Source organism: Amblyomma americanum, chromosome 11 (assembly GCF_052857255.1).
Source record: "Amblyomma americanum isolate KBUSLIRL-KWMA chromosome 11, ASM5285725v1, whole genome shotgun sequence".
NCBI classification, from domain to species: Eukaryota; Metazoa; Arthropoda; class Arachnida; order Ixodida; family Ixodidae; genus Amblyomma; species Amblyomma americanum.
The window spans coordinates 43,111,296-43,128,686 of NC_135507.1; the positions used below are offsets into that span (position 1 = coordinate 43,111,296).

Consider the following 17,391-nt stretch of genomic DNA (forward strand, 5'->3'; position numbering starts at 1 on the left):
AGTGGATTTCTTAGTCATGTCATCAGACAAGCAATGCCTTGCACCTAAGCTGAAGAAACGGGAGGCAATCATTGGTGCTCCTGTTCCACAACATATCAAGATCGTGCGAAACAACCTTGGACTTGTCAACCTTTAGAACAGCTTTTTGCCCAACATCTCATCAAATCTATGTCTGCTTGAATCAAGCACTGTTCAACACAAAGGCCTGGAGATTTTTCAATGAAAGCTAGAAGGTTCTGATCCCATATTGAGGTGTCACAAACCAAAGAACTAATACACAGTGTTGATGTGCCTCCCCTTCGTCAAGGCACATTCCTAGCACACATCGAAAGCGATGGAACTCAAGGACAAATGGCATTTGGATCAAGATCTCTGCTTCCTGGTCTGAGAAACACCGAATATACAAGCAAGCAATCAGCAGGTTCCAAAAATACCTGTGGGGAAGACCACATACCCAAGCATTCCCTCGAGTCATCAGATGGGCATCGATTACTTCCAAGTTATTTGTTCAAGCTCATACATAACCCAGGAAGTTTGTTGGGTCGTGCAGATGGCATAAGGAGACTGCCACATCTAGCGAGCTGTGAAACGGACTTCTTTATGCCGTAACGTGCATATCCTGGTTCCTTGTTCCCAACAGCGTTTCACCGAATGAGCTGGAGAGACTTGGTGCTTGCAGATTGCACATGCGGTCATTTCTCGAGGCCCTCTTCAAGTGAGAGACGAGTTGATTCCTTTTAACTTCCAGTTCAAAAACCACAGTCTACATACAGGCATAGCATCATGGGGAGATCAAATCATTATAGCCAAGTTGTTGCCACCGCAAGTACTTCAGATAGTGCATGTTGAGAATCCGGCAGTGGATAAACTTCAGATGATTTCCAGATGTCTTCTGTTTGTTAGGTACTGACAATGCAATTCTGAATCAAGTGAGAAGCTGTGCTGTTTGCAAAACTTAGCAAAAAATTATTGTACTATGCATGTCATGGCCATTTCCTGAAAAACCATGGGATTATATTCAAATTATTAAAGCAGGGCCGTTGAAGTGTTTGCCTCGCTTAGTCATGGTTGATAGGTTTCCTAAATTGGTCGAAGTCAATTTCATTTCTTCACAACCAGCTGAGCTAGCATTTCAGTGCTCAGGCCTGTTGGCACAACAGGGCTTTCCTGGCGCCATTACGATAAAAAACCACCTTTGGGTTGAAGCTAGCTTGGTGTATTCTTGCTTGGGAAGACAAGCCGTGGCATGCTACTTCCATTTCGAGCAACTTGCCTTCAATGAGGCATAGAAACGGTGCTTCCAACAAACACATATTCAAGAGGAGTGCCCCAATGGTCTTCAAATCCTAGAAGAAAAGACTGCAGTTCCAATCTCGGATGGGAACACATGAGATTAGCGTGGTGTGCACCATGAAAATTACTGATGAGTTGGAACATTCTCCGCAAATCGCTGCTTGCGCCACGACATTCGAACCATTTTCCATTTCAAGTGACCTAGCAGAAGATACATGCTTAAAAGGGGTGCTGTCCTGCATCACAGCTGAAGCCAGAAACATGCTTGAAGCCCAGAAACTTCAGAGCAGATCCAGCATGAGTCCCTGCTGCTTTCAAACGGCTGGCTAGTGCCTGCTTCTCCGGCGGAGGTCGTTTCACAGAACTTGTACACACGACCCAAACACGGAGACCATCTACGAGCAGCCAGCATGAAGCCAAGGTTGAAACAACGGAATGGTTTGCTATACGGGGGGATTGTTGGCAGCTTGCGGATGTCCTCTACAGACAATCTCATGAGTGTTTCATTAATAACCGTGAGAATAGATTGGCTTTTGAAGCAACCAAAAAACATGGAGTTGATTGTGGCCCATTTTGCTGTACAGCTGCGTTGCTGCTTTCTTCATCAACCAAGGATCGTAACAGGCTCACCCCGTAAAGCACCCAAACACCACAATTAAGCACTGGAGAGGATCGAAACTTACAAGAACAAAGACATACCCGGTAAAGCACCCAACTATTACAACGATGCACCAACGAGTGGTTCGAAAGTCAGAACTAATGTAGGGGCATAGATTTTCCATCTTATGTGCAGTGAAAGCACAATGGCGCCCAGCAGAGCGGCGTCAATTAAAGAAATGAAGCGAATGATGAGGACTTCCCTGCTGGAGTGCCAAAGAAGACAAAGTGCCGCTGAGCATCCGAAAGTAAAACCTGGAGAGAAGGAAGACTTACCCTGTGGAGTGCCTGGTCACCATGGTGACGTGCCGGTGAGGCGATCGAAAGTGAAAATTAATATGAAGGACGAGGACTTACCCGGTGCCGCACCAGAAGACAACAATGACGCGTGTGGGAGGCGATCCAAATCAAAAACTAACGTGGAAGAACAATTACCCGCTGCAGTGCTCAGATTGCCACGCTGACCTGCCGGAGAGGTGGGGGAAAGTGAAAACGTGAAAAACGAGGACTTACTCAGGGGAGCCTTCGAACATCACAACCATGCTCCGGAGAGTAGTTCAAAAATGAAAATATAATAGATGAATTTTTGCACACTGGAGCTCCTGAGCAGCATTATGATGGGTTGTCAAACGATTCAAAACGAAAAAGTAACAGGAAAGATGAAGGTTTTCTTGCAGGATGGTCAACAACATAGTTGACGGGCTGGAGAGCAGGAGAAAAATCAAAATTAACATGAAGGCAGAAGCTTACTTTTTGGAAAGCCTGAATATCATGATGCACTCTGGAATTTTCGGGTCGAAATCAAGAACAAATTTGATTGAAGAAGACTCAGCTTCGTGGTAGTGCTCTTTATGCACACCCTTGTGTGTTTCAGTAAACGGCCTGGGGGTAGCTTGGGTTTTGAAGCAGCCTATAAATGAGCCGTTGGTCATGAGCATTTTTTTATACTGTAGCGTCTCCGCTGCATCCTTCGAACAAGAAACGTAACACACTGGCGACATGCGAGGTGAAATCCCGGCTTTTGGACACATCCAGGTCAAGGAGGGAGAAACTGAGCATTGATCGGCTTATGTGGAGCAAATGAGAATGTTCAATCGCCACCGATGTTTTGGAGGAAGATAAAGGCGCGTTCTCATTTGTGGAGATTTCAAGGCGAACGTGCGTCCCATTAGTGTTTCGGAGACTTATCTCGCTGTGGGTGCTGAAGAGCTGTGGGCAGCATTATCCGGCGGAGGAAGGTTTACAAAGCTCACTTCTCGAGGCGCATATCAGCGAATTCCTCTCAATGTGGACAGCCTCATGTTTGTAGCAATTAATACACAAAAAAAGGGCCTGTTTTCAGTATACCTGGCTACCATTTGAAGTTTCTCTTCAGGCCACATTTCAGCGTGGTAACTTATGTTTTTCGGGTGTCCAGGAGCTGGCCTTTCTTGGACATGTTATTTCCAGCTCCGAAATTCAACCTCACCAAGACAAAGTTAGTGCGATCAACAAAATTCCGTGACCCAACACGCCCAAACACGATGGTGACAACCCATAGAGTCGGTCGGAAGCGAAAACAGATGTGAAGAACGAATACTTACCCGGTCCTGAACACCATGAAGATGCGCGGGTGAGCACGTATAAACCTTAGGTTTTGACATAGCCAATAAGTGAGGAGGTTGTCTTGAGCAGTTATTCTCTGCACCGTTCTTCCAACAAGAACTTTTGGATGGTAGGACCTAGGTTTGTGGAAAGGACAGAGAATGGGTTTTTAGCAAAAGCACAAAGTTACTAGGTGCTGTTCATAATATGGGACATTACAATTCACATTTCGTGGGAGCAATCCTAGCACACGTCGAAAGTGGCGGAACTGAGCGATGAGAAGGATTTCCATCAAGATCTTTGCTTCCTGCTCAGAGAAACTACAGCGAGGTTGAAAAGGATGCAACAGCCTTTAATTCTGGCATCAGCAAGTTCCAATACTTGTGTAGAAGACCAATTACTGCTGTCACCAACCACAAACACGCTGGGTTTGTTTGCTTCTAACCATGCAGTGGCCAGCCATGCATCACCTTGACTCATGAGGTGGGCATTGACGCATTCAATTTATTAGCTCAAGCTTATTTATAGGCCAAGAAATTTGTTGGGTCATGCAGGTGGCCACAGGACACTGTCAGACCAGTAAGCTTTGAAGCCATACCCGAGTGCACTCTACCCGACTTATTCATGCTGCAACGGGTGCATACTGGTCCGTTGTTCCCCCAGTCATTGTTCCCAACAGACCTATTCTTCACAAGCAGTTCACCGAACGAGCATGAGGCACATTTCCGATCCACGTTTTAGCGTCTGCCTGAGCACGGCATCTATGGAGACGAATAAGTACGAGCTGTTATTTTAAGCTCCGACATTCATCCTCACCCAGACAAGGTTACAGCAGCCGAGAAATTTCTGTCAACAAAATTTCCACGACCCAACGCCAAGCGAGTCCTTGGTCTCACAAACTACTACCGACGCTTCGTACTGCAGTGCACGCCCATTCTGCACCCTCTTCACCTCCTGCTGTCTACACACAAAGGTGCTAAGGCACTACTATTTATGGACAACGCCTAAGAGGCTTTTCAAAGGCTCGAGAAATGCCTCACGGATGCCACACTTCCTACCTACCCGCAACCGAGAGTTCCACAGTGCACCACTGTCGACGCCATGAACGCAGCTCAAGGTGTCATCCCCCAACAACTTAGCAAAGGAGTTTGTCGGCCAGTCGCTTTCTTTTCTCGGAAACTGACACCCACCGAGTAGCGTTAGAGCACTTTTGGGCACAGACTGTTTAGCATCTATGCAGCAACCGGGCGCTTTCATCGTTACTTTGAAGGAACTGAATTCTTTGTCTTTACAGATCAGAAACCAGTCACGTACGCCTTACGCTTCTGCAATTCCGATGACGGAGCTCACATTGCTACGCAAACTGTGGCAGATGTCCTGCATATCAGAATTCACCACGGACATTCGCCACATCAGAGGAGTGAACAATGCTGCCACCAATCTCTGTCCTGCAGCCTAAGAAACGCATAGACCTAGAAAAAGTGCGGATGCTCAACGTGGTGGTGACGAAATGCACTGCTTGCAGGAAGCATCGACGTCACTCATCCTGCAGAGGCCCCCTTTGCCCGGAGCAGAATACATTTGTTGTGACATATCCACAAGTAACCCTCGACCATTCATGCCTGCTTGCCTCCGTCATGAAGAAAGGAAAATTGGATAATTGGTTTTTGGGGAAAGGAAAAGGCGCAGGATCTGTCTCACATCTCGGTGAACACCACGCACCAGGGAAGGGATAAAGGAGGGAGTGAAAGAAGAAAGGAAGAAAGAGGTGCCGTAGTGGATGTCTGGAATACATTAGACCACCTGGGGATCTTTAACGTGCACTGAAAGCGCACAGCACACGGGTGCCTTTGCGTTTCCGTGAAGTATGCATCTCTACATGAGCTTTGACACCCAGGAATTCAGGCAACCGAAAACCTTCTCACGGCAGTTTTGTAAGATCCGGCATCAAACACGATTGCCGACAGTGGACTCATGAGTGTCCTGCGTGTCAACAATCCAAGGTTCAGCATCACACTGTTACAATGTTGGAGACTTTCCTCGAACCAGATTGTGGATTTCACAACAAGGTTATAAGATGGTTATTCTAGCAGTACAAGCAGAAAACTTGCTCTTGAACAGGATTATTTAACGACGCAAGAATCAGGAAGATCATTCCAAAGTGATATGGCGCGGGGAAGTTCCGATGAATTGAAAGCCCTTGTGCGTCCAAAGATGCGTGCAAAACTTGCATGGTGATGCAACTGTCTAGAAGTGCGCAATGGAGTGAAAAGTGGCAGGGGCAAAGGCCTATCTGTATACGCACACTTGTGCAGCAAGCATAGGAGCGAAACTAAGTGGCATATTTTTCTAGAGGCAGGAGATTGTTTTCCTTTTTAATTTTTGTCACACTGGATTGGGGGCTATGGTTGTTCGAGATGAACCTGGCAGCTCTGGTTTGAATTGATTCTAATTTCATGATCAGATGTTCTGGTGTGCTGACTATATTGGCAATGCAAATTCCAGCCAGGAGCGTATATAGGTTACGTAAGCTAATTTTCGGACATGAGCGGGCGCTTTTTTAAAGTTTTGGCAGACATAAACCAAGTAAGCGGGATGCTTTAGCACATATGGAAGTGACATGTTCGGACCAAGAAAGGTTTGATGTTAAAAGGATGCCCAGGTATTTGCATGACAAAGTCCCAGACACAAGCACATTAATAAGTAAGAGAACTTTGAATTAGCACATTCATGGTTGAAGATGATTTTTTTGCATTTGGACGGGTTAAGTGTCATGAGTCAATTTTCACACAATCTAGAAATATTAAGATCCTGCTGAAGAACATCATGGTCATCAGTTGATTTTATTACGCAATAAATTACGCAATCATCGGTACACAAGCCCAAAAAGGATGATAAATTAGCTGGCAGAACATTAATATAAATAAAGATCAACAAAGGACAAAGGACGAAGAACACTGCCTTGAAGAACGCCTGAGGTAACATAAGCAGATGATGAGAATTTGTTCACGAAGGTATACTGCTCATGAAGAGAAAGAAAGTTATGAAGCCATGATAGTGTTAAGGAATCAGGTTGAAAGGCAGAAAATTTGGAGATCAGATGGTAATGGGTTACGTGATCAGACGCCTTTAAAAAATCAAGATACGATCAGTTTGTTCATTTCTACCCATACCAAAATTCAGATCGGTTGTGAGCTCGAGCAGTTCTGTATCACATGAATAATCTTTTCTGAAGCCGTACTGGTTAGAAAAGAAAAGGTTATTAGACTCAAGATGACGGCGAACATTAGAGGAAGCAATGTGCTCAAGTAATTTACATATGCAAGTGAGCGAGAGGGGCCTATAACTGTCAGGGGAACTTCTGTCACTACTTTTAAAAACAGGAATTACCTTTGCCACTTTCCTCTTGTAGGGATAGCTGAAATATACGAAACAATATTTCATTCGATACGGGCCTTGCATTTTTCAATACCTTAGCGCTTACATTATCGACGCCAAAAGAAGTAGAAAGCTTGAGGTTGTCAATTAGAAGTGATATGCATTCAACAGTTATTGTATTGGGCTCCATGTACGACCAGTCAAATTAGGGGACATGTGGTACGCTGGAATGATCTCCCTTCGTGAAGACAGATGAAAAGGATTTGCTGAAGTGAGTTGGGCATTCGTCATCAGGGATGGGCACGTGTGCATCCCCAGGAAAAGAAATGTAATTACTATCATGCTGCGACGCAAACGCCTGCTAAAACTTTTCGGGCATTGATTTCAGCAACGCAGAGAAATCGCTAGAAAAGTACTTTTCCTTCACGTAGCATATAGCTGCACTGCCACAACCTGGCAACGGCTCAGGCACCTGAAGAACCCAAAGGGTGGCAAGACCACCACTCGGCAGCAGCTTGACAAGTTCATCCATCAGTACAAAGGAACAGAGAAAGAGGTGTTGGAAGAAATACAGGCGAGATACGTAGGACCAGCCAGAGTGGTCTTTTTGCCTCACTACGAAGGAACAGAAAACCAGCCTCTGGACATCGTAATCTTGCTCAAATGTTAGCGACATTTATGCAAAAAATGCCTTAAAATGCCATAATTCCTGCTTTTTTACTGAACCAAGAAAACAGAAAATTTTCTAATGACAATATTAACAAAATCAGATTAAAGAACAACACAACTGAAATATTCTAGAATAAGATTTGATATTGCATCCTGCTTCACATTTTATTTTAATATCTTTAACTCCAATCAATTTTTGCTTCTTTGCAGAAACTTCAAAGAGCGCTCATGTGAGCAAAAAATTTGTTTCGAGATAAATACTTCATTGAAAGTCTATTCAACTAATCGCCAACTAGCCCAATTTTTTTCCAAGAGAATCGGCGCTGGTCACCTTTGTGGACTAGGATGTTTCACGTGGAGTAACCCTCAACTAAGTCGCAATGCCTGAAATTCATTCGTACCAACTAGGCGCAGCAACAATCTCCCGTTTTAGTGTTGAGCTCCTTCGACAAAACCTCAAGTCATGCTGCTTAGACGGATCAGGCCCTAAAAAAAAAAAAAGAGTTCAACTGGCGACTCAGCACCAACATCGAAGCAAATCGCAGAGCAATTTAGACGCCAGAACAAACAGATTCTACAACTTTCTCACTAAATCCAACTGCTGTTCAGATTGCTGCAGTTTTGCTCCTGTAGTGGCCCGGCTTTTTGACAGTTGTAATTACTTTGCCAAACCTTTCCTCATCAAATTCCTTACTTTGAAGAATCTGTGAAACAAGATGCAACCGCCTGGCATCATGCAGTGCACCGCGTGTAGCAACCAGTTTCATAGGATAATGCCACCACTCTCCTCATCACTTCTAGCAAACTGAAATGCACTGCTCGCAACCGGCACCTGACATTTGATAATCAGTATATGACATGCCAAGAATGGAGCAAGTTTTTTTAAAGGATAGGATAGAATAGGAAAACTCTTATTATCCAACAGAAAGAGGTTAGCTAGAGGGCTACCCGCCTAGACGACAGCCGAAAGGCCTTGACTCTCGGCGGCAGCTTCGGCCAGTCCGACGAATTGCAGCTGAGTTGCCGGGTCGGAAGAGCGGACTGCCCAGAATTAAAAAAAAAAAATGCCAGCTGGTCTGGCTTAAACACAACACAAGCATTACAGCTACACCAAAACAAAACAGCAATCATTATAATTATCTCTTGTAACTTCTTTTTTTTCTCAGGCTACTGGCGCATGTGAAAAGCAGAATATACACAAGAAATCACATTTTTTTCTTCATCTATCTCTGCTCCAACATGTCACGAGAACCTGGGATGCGATGGAAGCCCTGCTGAGAAAATTTTATGATGCAATGACCATATACGCTTCGGCATTCAAATCTCACTCATATTTGTAAATTCATGTTTGTCATTCAGATGTTATAATATCGTACAAATTGTATGTCAAAGCCAGTAGGAGGTTATTGCAACAGGCGGATTTTTTCAGAGGGGAGAGGTCAGTAATGCGAGAGCCTTACTAGGCTATGTTTACACCGGAAGTGTCCCCAAAATGTGGAAGCAAGAGTGGTGTCATTAATTAATGACCCTAAATAATAATAAGAATAACATTAATGGTACTAATCAATGTTAATTAATGGGGGTAGTTACTTGGGGCAGTTAATGATACTAGTTAATTTGTGTAATTAATGGGGCTGATTAGCTATACCATGTGCCGTCATAGAGGTGTGACATCATTCCATATGTTTGACGACGCCACGCTTAAAGCCAATTAGAATAAACCAAGAAACGGAGCCCTGAATGTCAGTGTCTGAGAAGTAGGATGATATGAGGTTTCCAAATACCTAGTTCTAGAACATTCCATATGACATCATATGGACAAGAGCTACCAAACTCGACTAGGAGACACCTATGTTGCGGGAAACACCAATGCTTTTGCATTTCTCCAATGTAGTCTCTGCAGCGCTCTCGAAGTTTTTCTTTTTTTACATGGATGCAGCAGAACCGGTCAACAAATAACAACCATAGCGTGCACGCATGCGGGAGGGAAATTCCTTAATGGGGCATCAATTCCATGACGGGGAATTGCCCAGGCGGAGGTGGTGGCAATGCTTTCCCAGAAGCTCTCATAGTAATTACGGACATTCAGACTGCACGTTGGAACTATGGCGGAGGGAGGATTAGTAAGTGTTCAGGAAGGGTACTCCAAACAGGAGAAAATAAACGAGGTGAGTCCATAGGAATATGGACCCCGGACACTCTGCAGATGTTATTAACGAAGCTGCTCACGCCACAGCCCCCACACTAAACATGGGCCCCCCAACGTTTGCAGGAAGATAATTATTCAAAGCAGTTATGAACCTATAGATAATTACTCCAACATCTGAGATTAACAAGTATATGCCACATTGAACAAAAATTTAAACAGATTGCAAGGGGTCATCCTAAGGAAATTGCAATCAAATACTCATACCAACGCTGTCAAATTCAGCTACATGTTCTCCAAGTTCGTATGGTCCGCACTGCGCTGTTTGCGGTGAAGTGACTAATCTATACTTCATGTTATGAGCATGCCGAAAAAATCCAGGTATCGCGAGATAGAATCAATGACCCAACAACTGAGGACTGGAAGGCTGCGCAGTCCATCGCAAAACCACAGTTCCAGCTTTGGTTAGTGAGCCGAGCAAGAGCGGCGGCAAAAGCCAATTGGGCTCCTGAAATGAGGGCCCACCCAATTATCCTCGATTTACTGTGTTCATAAAACACAATATGATAAACCTTTCACGGATGCCTCTCACTTGCGGCCACCTACGACACCTTTGAAACGTGCTCAGAAATCACAATGAGCAACATTACCGGGACCGCGAGTTTTGCACAAATACAGCACAAATAAATGAAGAAACGCGACCGTTAACACAGACATCCATTGATGTTTTCTGTAGCAATGTGTCAAAGGAATTTATCAAGTCTGGAGTGGTACTAGCGCAAGTAAGTGATCACCTGCCAATTTTTCTTTTTGTCGAGTTGCCAACGGCATTTCGAAAGAGTAAGCCTTCCTATATGACATACCAGTGCATAACAAAACAAACTATCTAAAATTTCAGTAATGAAATACGAAAAGTCGACTGGAATCACGTATACAAAATAACTGACCCTAGCAAAGCATATGACGCATTTATAAACACACTAAAATTTTTGTACAATAAATGTTTCCCTTATAAAACAACTAAGAGGCCTAGTAAAGCGCGCAAGCCCTGGATAAATCGTCGTTGCTTAAATATGATTCAAAAGAAAAATAATCTTTTTAAACGGTTTCTTCGAACTAGGTCTTCCGACGACTTAGCCAGATTTAAATCATATCGCAACAATGTAACTTCATTTCTTCGAGAAACCAAGAAGGAATACATGGAAAAATTATTTTCTGGTAATGTACAAAATCGAAGCGACCTCATGTGGAAAGAAATAAATAAAGTTCTAAACCGTACAGAACAGGCACCCGTCAAGCTAGAAATCTTAGTCCGAAATCAGAAACTTTCGGGAAAAGAACTAGCAGATACTTTTAATAATTACTTCGTGTCTTTAGTTAACAGTGTACATAATCCTGATTCCCTGAGCTATCTGAAATCTAGAAATCACAGTAGTGCATTTTTATCACCAACGGATCGCAGTGAAATTGAAAGCTGTTTTCTTGCTTTCCGACCGAGTAGTACAAGGGACGTAAATGATCTAAAAATTCAACCTATTAAACATACCATTGATCTAATTAGTCCTGTTTTAGAGCATATATTTAATCTATGCATTCTGCAGGGAGTTTTCCCACAAGCCATGCAAGTTGCTAGGGTGACAGTAGTTTTTAAAGGTGGCGAGAAAAATAACTTGTCGAACTATCGTCCCATATCAATCCTCTTCATTTTTTCAAAATGCCTAGAGAAACTGCTGTACAAAAGGATCATTAGCTTTTGTATCAAACATAACTTATGACACCTCATCAACATGGGTTTAGAAGTGGCCACTCCACAGATACAGCGCTTTTAACTCAAAAGGAAATAATCCTGCAATCTTTCGAACAGCACCAATTAACTCTCGGTGTATTTGTAGATTACTCAAAGGCATTTGATTCTATTAATCATCAGACAATGCTTGCTAAACTTGAGTTCTATGGCTTCCGTGGCGTTTTTCATAACATATTGAACTCTTATTTATCTGCGCGAGTACAACAAGTAGTAATTAACAATAAATTATCCGACCCGAAATCAGTTTTAGCAGGCGTCCCGCAAGGAAGCATATTGGGGCCTCTACTTTTTATCATCTACATTAATGACATCGTTCTCATTGACCCACGCCCAACATTTATAATATATGCTGATGATACTAGTTTATTTTTCAACTCTAGCAATATACAAAATCTGACTGAACAAGCAAACACGTGTTTACATCTTTTAAATCATTGGTTGATCGTCAACTCACTATCTATAAACATGAATAAAACAAAAGTCGTGCTTTTTAGGCCAAGAAATAAAATAGTGTGCGATAGCGACATTTCACTTCAGATTGGGTCTGTGCCTTTAGAAGTTGTCTCCGTCGTAAAAAGCCTTGGAGTATATTTTGAGAAGTATTTATCGTGGTCAACACATGTCGATAACACAGCGGACAAGCTGTCAAAAATAACTGGTGTGTTAAGTAAACTACGCTATTTTCTGCCACAAAAAGTGAAACTAATTCTTTATAATTCCATGTTTGCTTCCGTTTTAAACTACGGTTTCACGGTATGGGGAACTACCACACTCTCAAACTTAAACAGGTTACATGTAATCCAAAAACGAGCCATAAGAAGCATTGCAAGCATCCCCCGCGACGTTACGACAAAACCCCTTTTTAATGCCTTCCACATAACTCCAATACACGAGCTATATAATGTCAACTTAATAAAACGATATAGGAGAAGTAATACCTATCGTAATTTTCTTGAAACTTTGTCTCAACTAACACCTAGAGAACACACTTATGCCATAAGAAACCGCGATAAATGGTTCATTCCCCAAATACGAACTAACTATGGGCGTGAAATGCTCAGCTACCTCTTACCATTATTGCTAAATGCTTTGTGTTAGTCTTACAAACCAGTATTTTTGCATCTTATTTCTTTTCCTGTTTTTGTCTGTCTTTATCTCTTTTTTTTTATTTTTTCCGAGTCAGTTGTGTCTCGCTTATTTTTCCTCAAACGCAATTGTTATGTTAGTTGCTGCCAATATATGTAATCAAACAAACCTTGAAACCTTGTACGGGGGCGCAGGCGCGCAATCAAGCTCCAGTGAGAGCTTTTTGTCTGCGCCCCTAACATCTGGATGATGTAAATAAAGATTTGATTGATTGATTGATGTAAATGGCTGAAAAAAAAATAAAGTTGAAAAGCTAGAGAAAAAAAGAGTGCCCTTATCGTTTTTTCATTGCCCTTTAGAAAAAAATCGCCAGTATCTTCAAACTGAGTTTCCCCTATGGTACAGCCGGCCAAATCTTTAGCTGGCGTGCATGACGGCCGCTTTTTCCGTGCTCCAGCAGCTCATGGCGGAGCAAATTTTCCAAAATATCAAATCTAAGCTCTGGCTCACTAAGCCCGTGCCTAACATCGAGCTTTCCGCAAGTTTGCTTCGTCGCAAAGCGCAGGAGCGCAGAAAAAGCGACAGTCGCACACGCCAGCTAAAGATTTGGCCGGCTGTACCACTGCACTACACAGTGTACACGTTGGTCTAAATGACATTTTACGGAGTCTACCAAGCATCTGGAGCCGTCGACATGATAGCGAGGTTTTTGCAAATCTATCGCTCTCAGGTGCGCTCTAAGCTACACTGGGTGCGTAGTATGTAGTTCAGCAAGAGCATCCTACCTGAAACTATTAGACCTCATAGTCTTGCTCTGCACCCATCAGCTGGAGCACACAGAACATCCCCGGTAGCCAGCCTTTATGTTGAAGCAAATGAGCCCACTATGGAGGATCAAGGCGTCAAACTTCGATGCACATACGTCCTAAGTATCCGTTTTCTCCCAAAACATCTCTGCCATCCCACTGTCACCACGCAGGTGCCCTTCCCAAAGATTAATCAACAACAAACCACATTTCATCGGGCCTTTAGTACTCCGCTTTAAAGATCAATGCGAACAGTTAGCTGTATCAGATTCTCAACCGAACATTGCATAAAGACATGAATATTGGCCACCATATGGTACAGCCTCCCTGCAGGTTGGGGCTTCACACTGACACATTAACATAAAAAGCAAATTCCAGAAGAACACATACTAAGAAGTTTTCCCACTGCAGAAAATATGACACCTAGGCTAAATTTTACACTGATGGCTTAAAAGCCGAAATTCATGCCAGAAGAGCAGTAGTTCAAAACAAGACTGCCCCAGGGCATATCGATTTTTACTGCTGCCAAGTGTTATGCCATATATCTGTTGCTCTAGAGCAAATAGTAAAAGAGATTATCAAAAAAAGCGTCACCTGCACTGATTCCCTAAGTATGCTCACAGCGCAGCATGCTAGAAATGCTGCTGAACCCTTATTGGAAGTATCGCACATAATATAGCTAGTGGCAACACAAAAATATGGCATTAAGGAGGGGTGGACAGTGGCCATAGGTGTTTAGCTAAGTCCGTCAATATCTTCACCGTTTTCTTAAGAACTAAGCTGAAACTTAAAGGGGCTCTTTGCAATAAACGTTTGCTAAGAGCATGCTAAAGATCATACAAAATTTCGAAGTTTTTAAAATATTATTGTAATTATTTTCCTTTTTTTTCTCTCTGCTGAAGGAACATTTTTAGAAAAATTTATGTAAGCACACGCCTGAAACTTTTTCTTTATGGAACTTCCATACACGTTGAGCTTTGTTATGAACCAAAACAATAATGGTGGCTGCAACCATTTCTTTTTGAAAAACATGCGCATAACAGATGCTCAAATTTTAACCTTTTTCCACAGAAAAAAGTGTCAACAAAAAAAAATGCACTTGAGACTTTTTATTTGATTCAGAAAGTTCTATTGGCATTCAGAAACAACTCACAAAATAATCTTTGTAAAAACACGAACGGATGCAGAGAAAATGTTGTTTTTGACAGCAGAACAAGTGTTTTGAGAAATCGCCGCAGTGGCTCAGTGGTCTACAGCTGAGCCGGAGTACCCGGGTTCGAACCCCACCGTAGCTGCCCCGTTTCGATGGAGGCGAACCGCAAAAGGCGCCCGTGTGCTGTGCGATGTCAGTGCACGTTAAAGATCCCCAGGTGGTCGAAATTATTCCGGAACTATCCACTACGGCACCTCTTTCTTCCTTTCATTCCCTCCTTTATACCTTCCCCAGCTTATGGCGCGGTTCAAGTGTCTGCCGAGATGTGGGACAGATACTGCGCCATTTCCTTCCCCCAAAAACCAATTTTCAACCAAAAACCAATTTTTTCAGGTCGCAATTCAGATTTACCTCCAGTCAAGTTCGCTTTAAAGCGCCCCTAATTGCGTAGTCTTCACCGTGGTATTCACCACCATTCGCTTCAGATTGCCTGATAAACCGTTTTCTTTTACTTTTCTTTTTTCGACACGTTGACGCTTGTTTCGTGTACTGGTTTCCGCAGAATTCGCGCTTCTTGCGCGGATCCGGAGAAAATCGAGGCATTGCTACTAGCACAGTACACTTGTTACACAAACAACACCTGCGACCAGACTAAAGGTAACGAAATACGCGCGCTGAAGCAGAAAAACCGAACGCCGACGAGACGTAAACAAGTTTCGCGCCAAAAGCGCGCTTCACGATGCTATCGCAACTAACGCAGCGCCGTTGCGGCATTAAGTGAACTAGAGAAAACATTAAACTATCTATACACAACATTTCTACACATTTGTTGAAGTTAACGCTAATACGCGTTGTCATATCAAGAATAACAAAGGAAACACCCGTGCGCATAGAGTGTTTAGTGCATGGACAGGGAAAAGGGGAGGGTTATTTTGGCGCCATTTTTAAATGATTTCTGACGCGCATCTGACGATTCCATCTGGTGGAAACATTTTCCGAGAACGCTGACATATTTTGGCATTGAAATTTTTGGTTAATTTTGCCCTCCATCCGCCCCCTTGGATTCTCCTGGGTCCCTAGCCATGTCGGAATTGTGGGCAATGAAAAAGCAGATGCCAAGCACGATGTGGTAAGCTATGTAAAGTGTAAGATATGTAAAGCCAGAGCTCGTCTCAGTCGCATCGTCTGGGTATAGGCACTGTAGTCTGGGAATGCCCTCAGGCTCCCTCTGGGGGAAGAAGCATGATCTTCAGACCAATGAGGGACCCTGTATACTCCTCAGCTCCGATGATCCAGAGATTCAACTGAAGACCGCCCGACTGGCCGAAGGGTCCAAGAAATAAAATTTTACAATCCAATCAAATTACTTGTGCACGTGCTTGGGCTCGCGCTAAACCCACTTCATTATTCAAGGTTAATTGAGAAATAAGGCTGCACAGAAACGCTTTTGGCAGCGCGCTTGACGTATTCAGACAATTAGCAAACGACTTACATTACCGCGTCAAAGTCCGGTGCCGGAAGCGTAAAAGCGACGCCTCTTACCTTTCGAGCCCTGCTCCATGTAGTCACGGTGGCTGTGGTCTCCCAGAAACTCCTTTTGGCATAGTGGCCTCCTCGCGAATGTTCCACAGTCTTTCGCTTGAGTCGCTCCACAATGGTTCCGACCACTCAGTCCAGGAGAATGTTCTCGCGCATATATACGACACATTCACAGAAAGTCACTGTGTTTTTGACACTGCGGCAACTCCTGTTCCGTCATACCGGCGTTGTCCAAAGCGTCTTCGTACTTGACGAGATGCGAGGGAGCCTGCGTACTCCTTTACTGTAAAGGGGGGAAAAAAATGTGAGAGGAAGCCCGCACCAAAACAGAGGTTATCGCGAGCAAAAGCAATTGAAAATGCAAGGGGCCAACGCCCAAGAAAAAAAAAGTACCAATGACGGCCGGCCAAAGGGGATTTGTAGGGCAGAGAGGCCCCAAAAGGATTAATTATTAAGACACAGCTAGGGGGAATGAAACGTACTGTACAAGGTTCGTGGCTCCAGCGTGCCCAAGAGTAGGGTCCCTAAAAATTTCTAGGGACCCTATCAAGAGCTTCAGACGTGCTCGCAGGTGGCCAGAAGGAGGGAAGGTGTGGGGATCTGTAGGAAGGAAGAAAAGACGAGGACAGAAAATGAAAAAAAAAAACGAGATAAATGGGCTCCAGAAAGCAGAAGGGGGTATAAAAAAAGGTTGGAGGACTCCTATATACCCAATGGGCACTGAACTCCTTTGGACGTCCTAGGGATGTTCAAGACGTCCGTAGGATGTCCAAAGGAGCTCCAGTGCCGATCGGGATAAGCTGCGCTTTTGAGTTGACGCGATAACGTACGCCATTTGGTGCATCATCTGATGCTGGCATGATTTAGGTTTTTTCAATTGTTCCAATTAATTTAGCAATTAAACTAAACTATCGTAATTAGCATCATCAAGCATTGGTTTTTTCATTTTGAGCACGCCTTTGAACCTCCTTTTTCCAATCAAAAATAAATAATGTAAATGACTAAGAAAGCAATAAATAGTTCATTAATAATAGTATAAATAATTATTAAATAATAGTAATGACAAAAGGTAGGCACGGAATTAATAAATAAATAATTAAATAATAATTAATAACTAATAATAAAACAACCATAGTGATAGATAATTGATAAATTTGTAATAATAAAAGGTAGGGACAGAAGAAGTTATTAATGGGTGAAATTAAAAAGTAACCACATATGTAAAAAACGCAAAAACATCACGGCTAGAAGAAATAGCAAAGGTAAAGATAGT

At 43.2% G+C, this 17,391-nt stretch overlaps 1 long non-coding RNA gene across 1 annotated transcript in view; it reads right to left on the minus strand.

Moving 5' to 3' along the window:
• Positions 1 to 17,391, minus strand: part of LOC144110147 (uncharacterized) — a 34,370-nt gene that overhangs the window by 16,735 nt on the left and 244 nt on the right. The window contains exons 2-4 of the long non-coding RNA XR_013309720.1: positions 16,601 to 16,718; positions 16,122 to 16,401; positions 3,534 to 3,671 (exon numbers count right to left, since the gene is read on the minus strand). This is a non-coding gene — a long non-coding RNA (uncharacterized LOC144110147). The remainder of the gene's footprint in view (positions 1 to 3,533; positions 3,672 to 16,121; positions 16,402 to 16,600; positions 16,719 to 17,391) is intronic.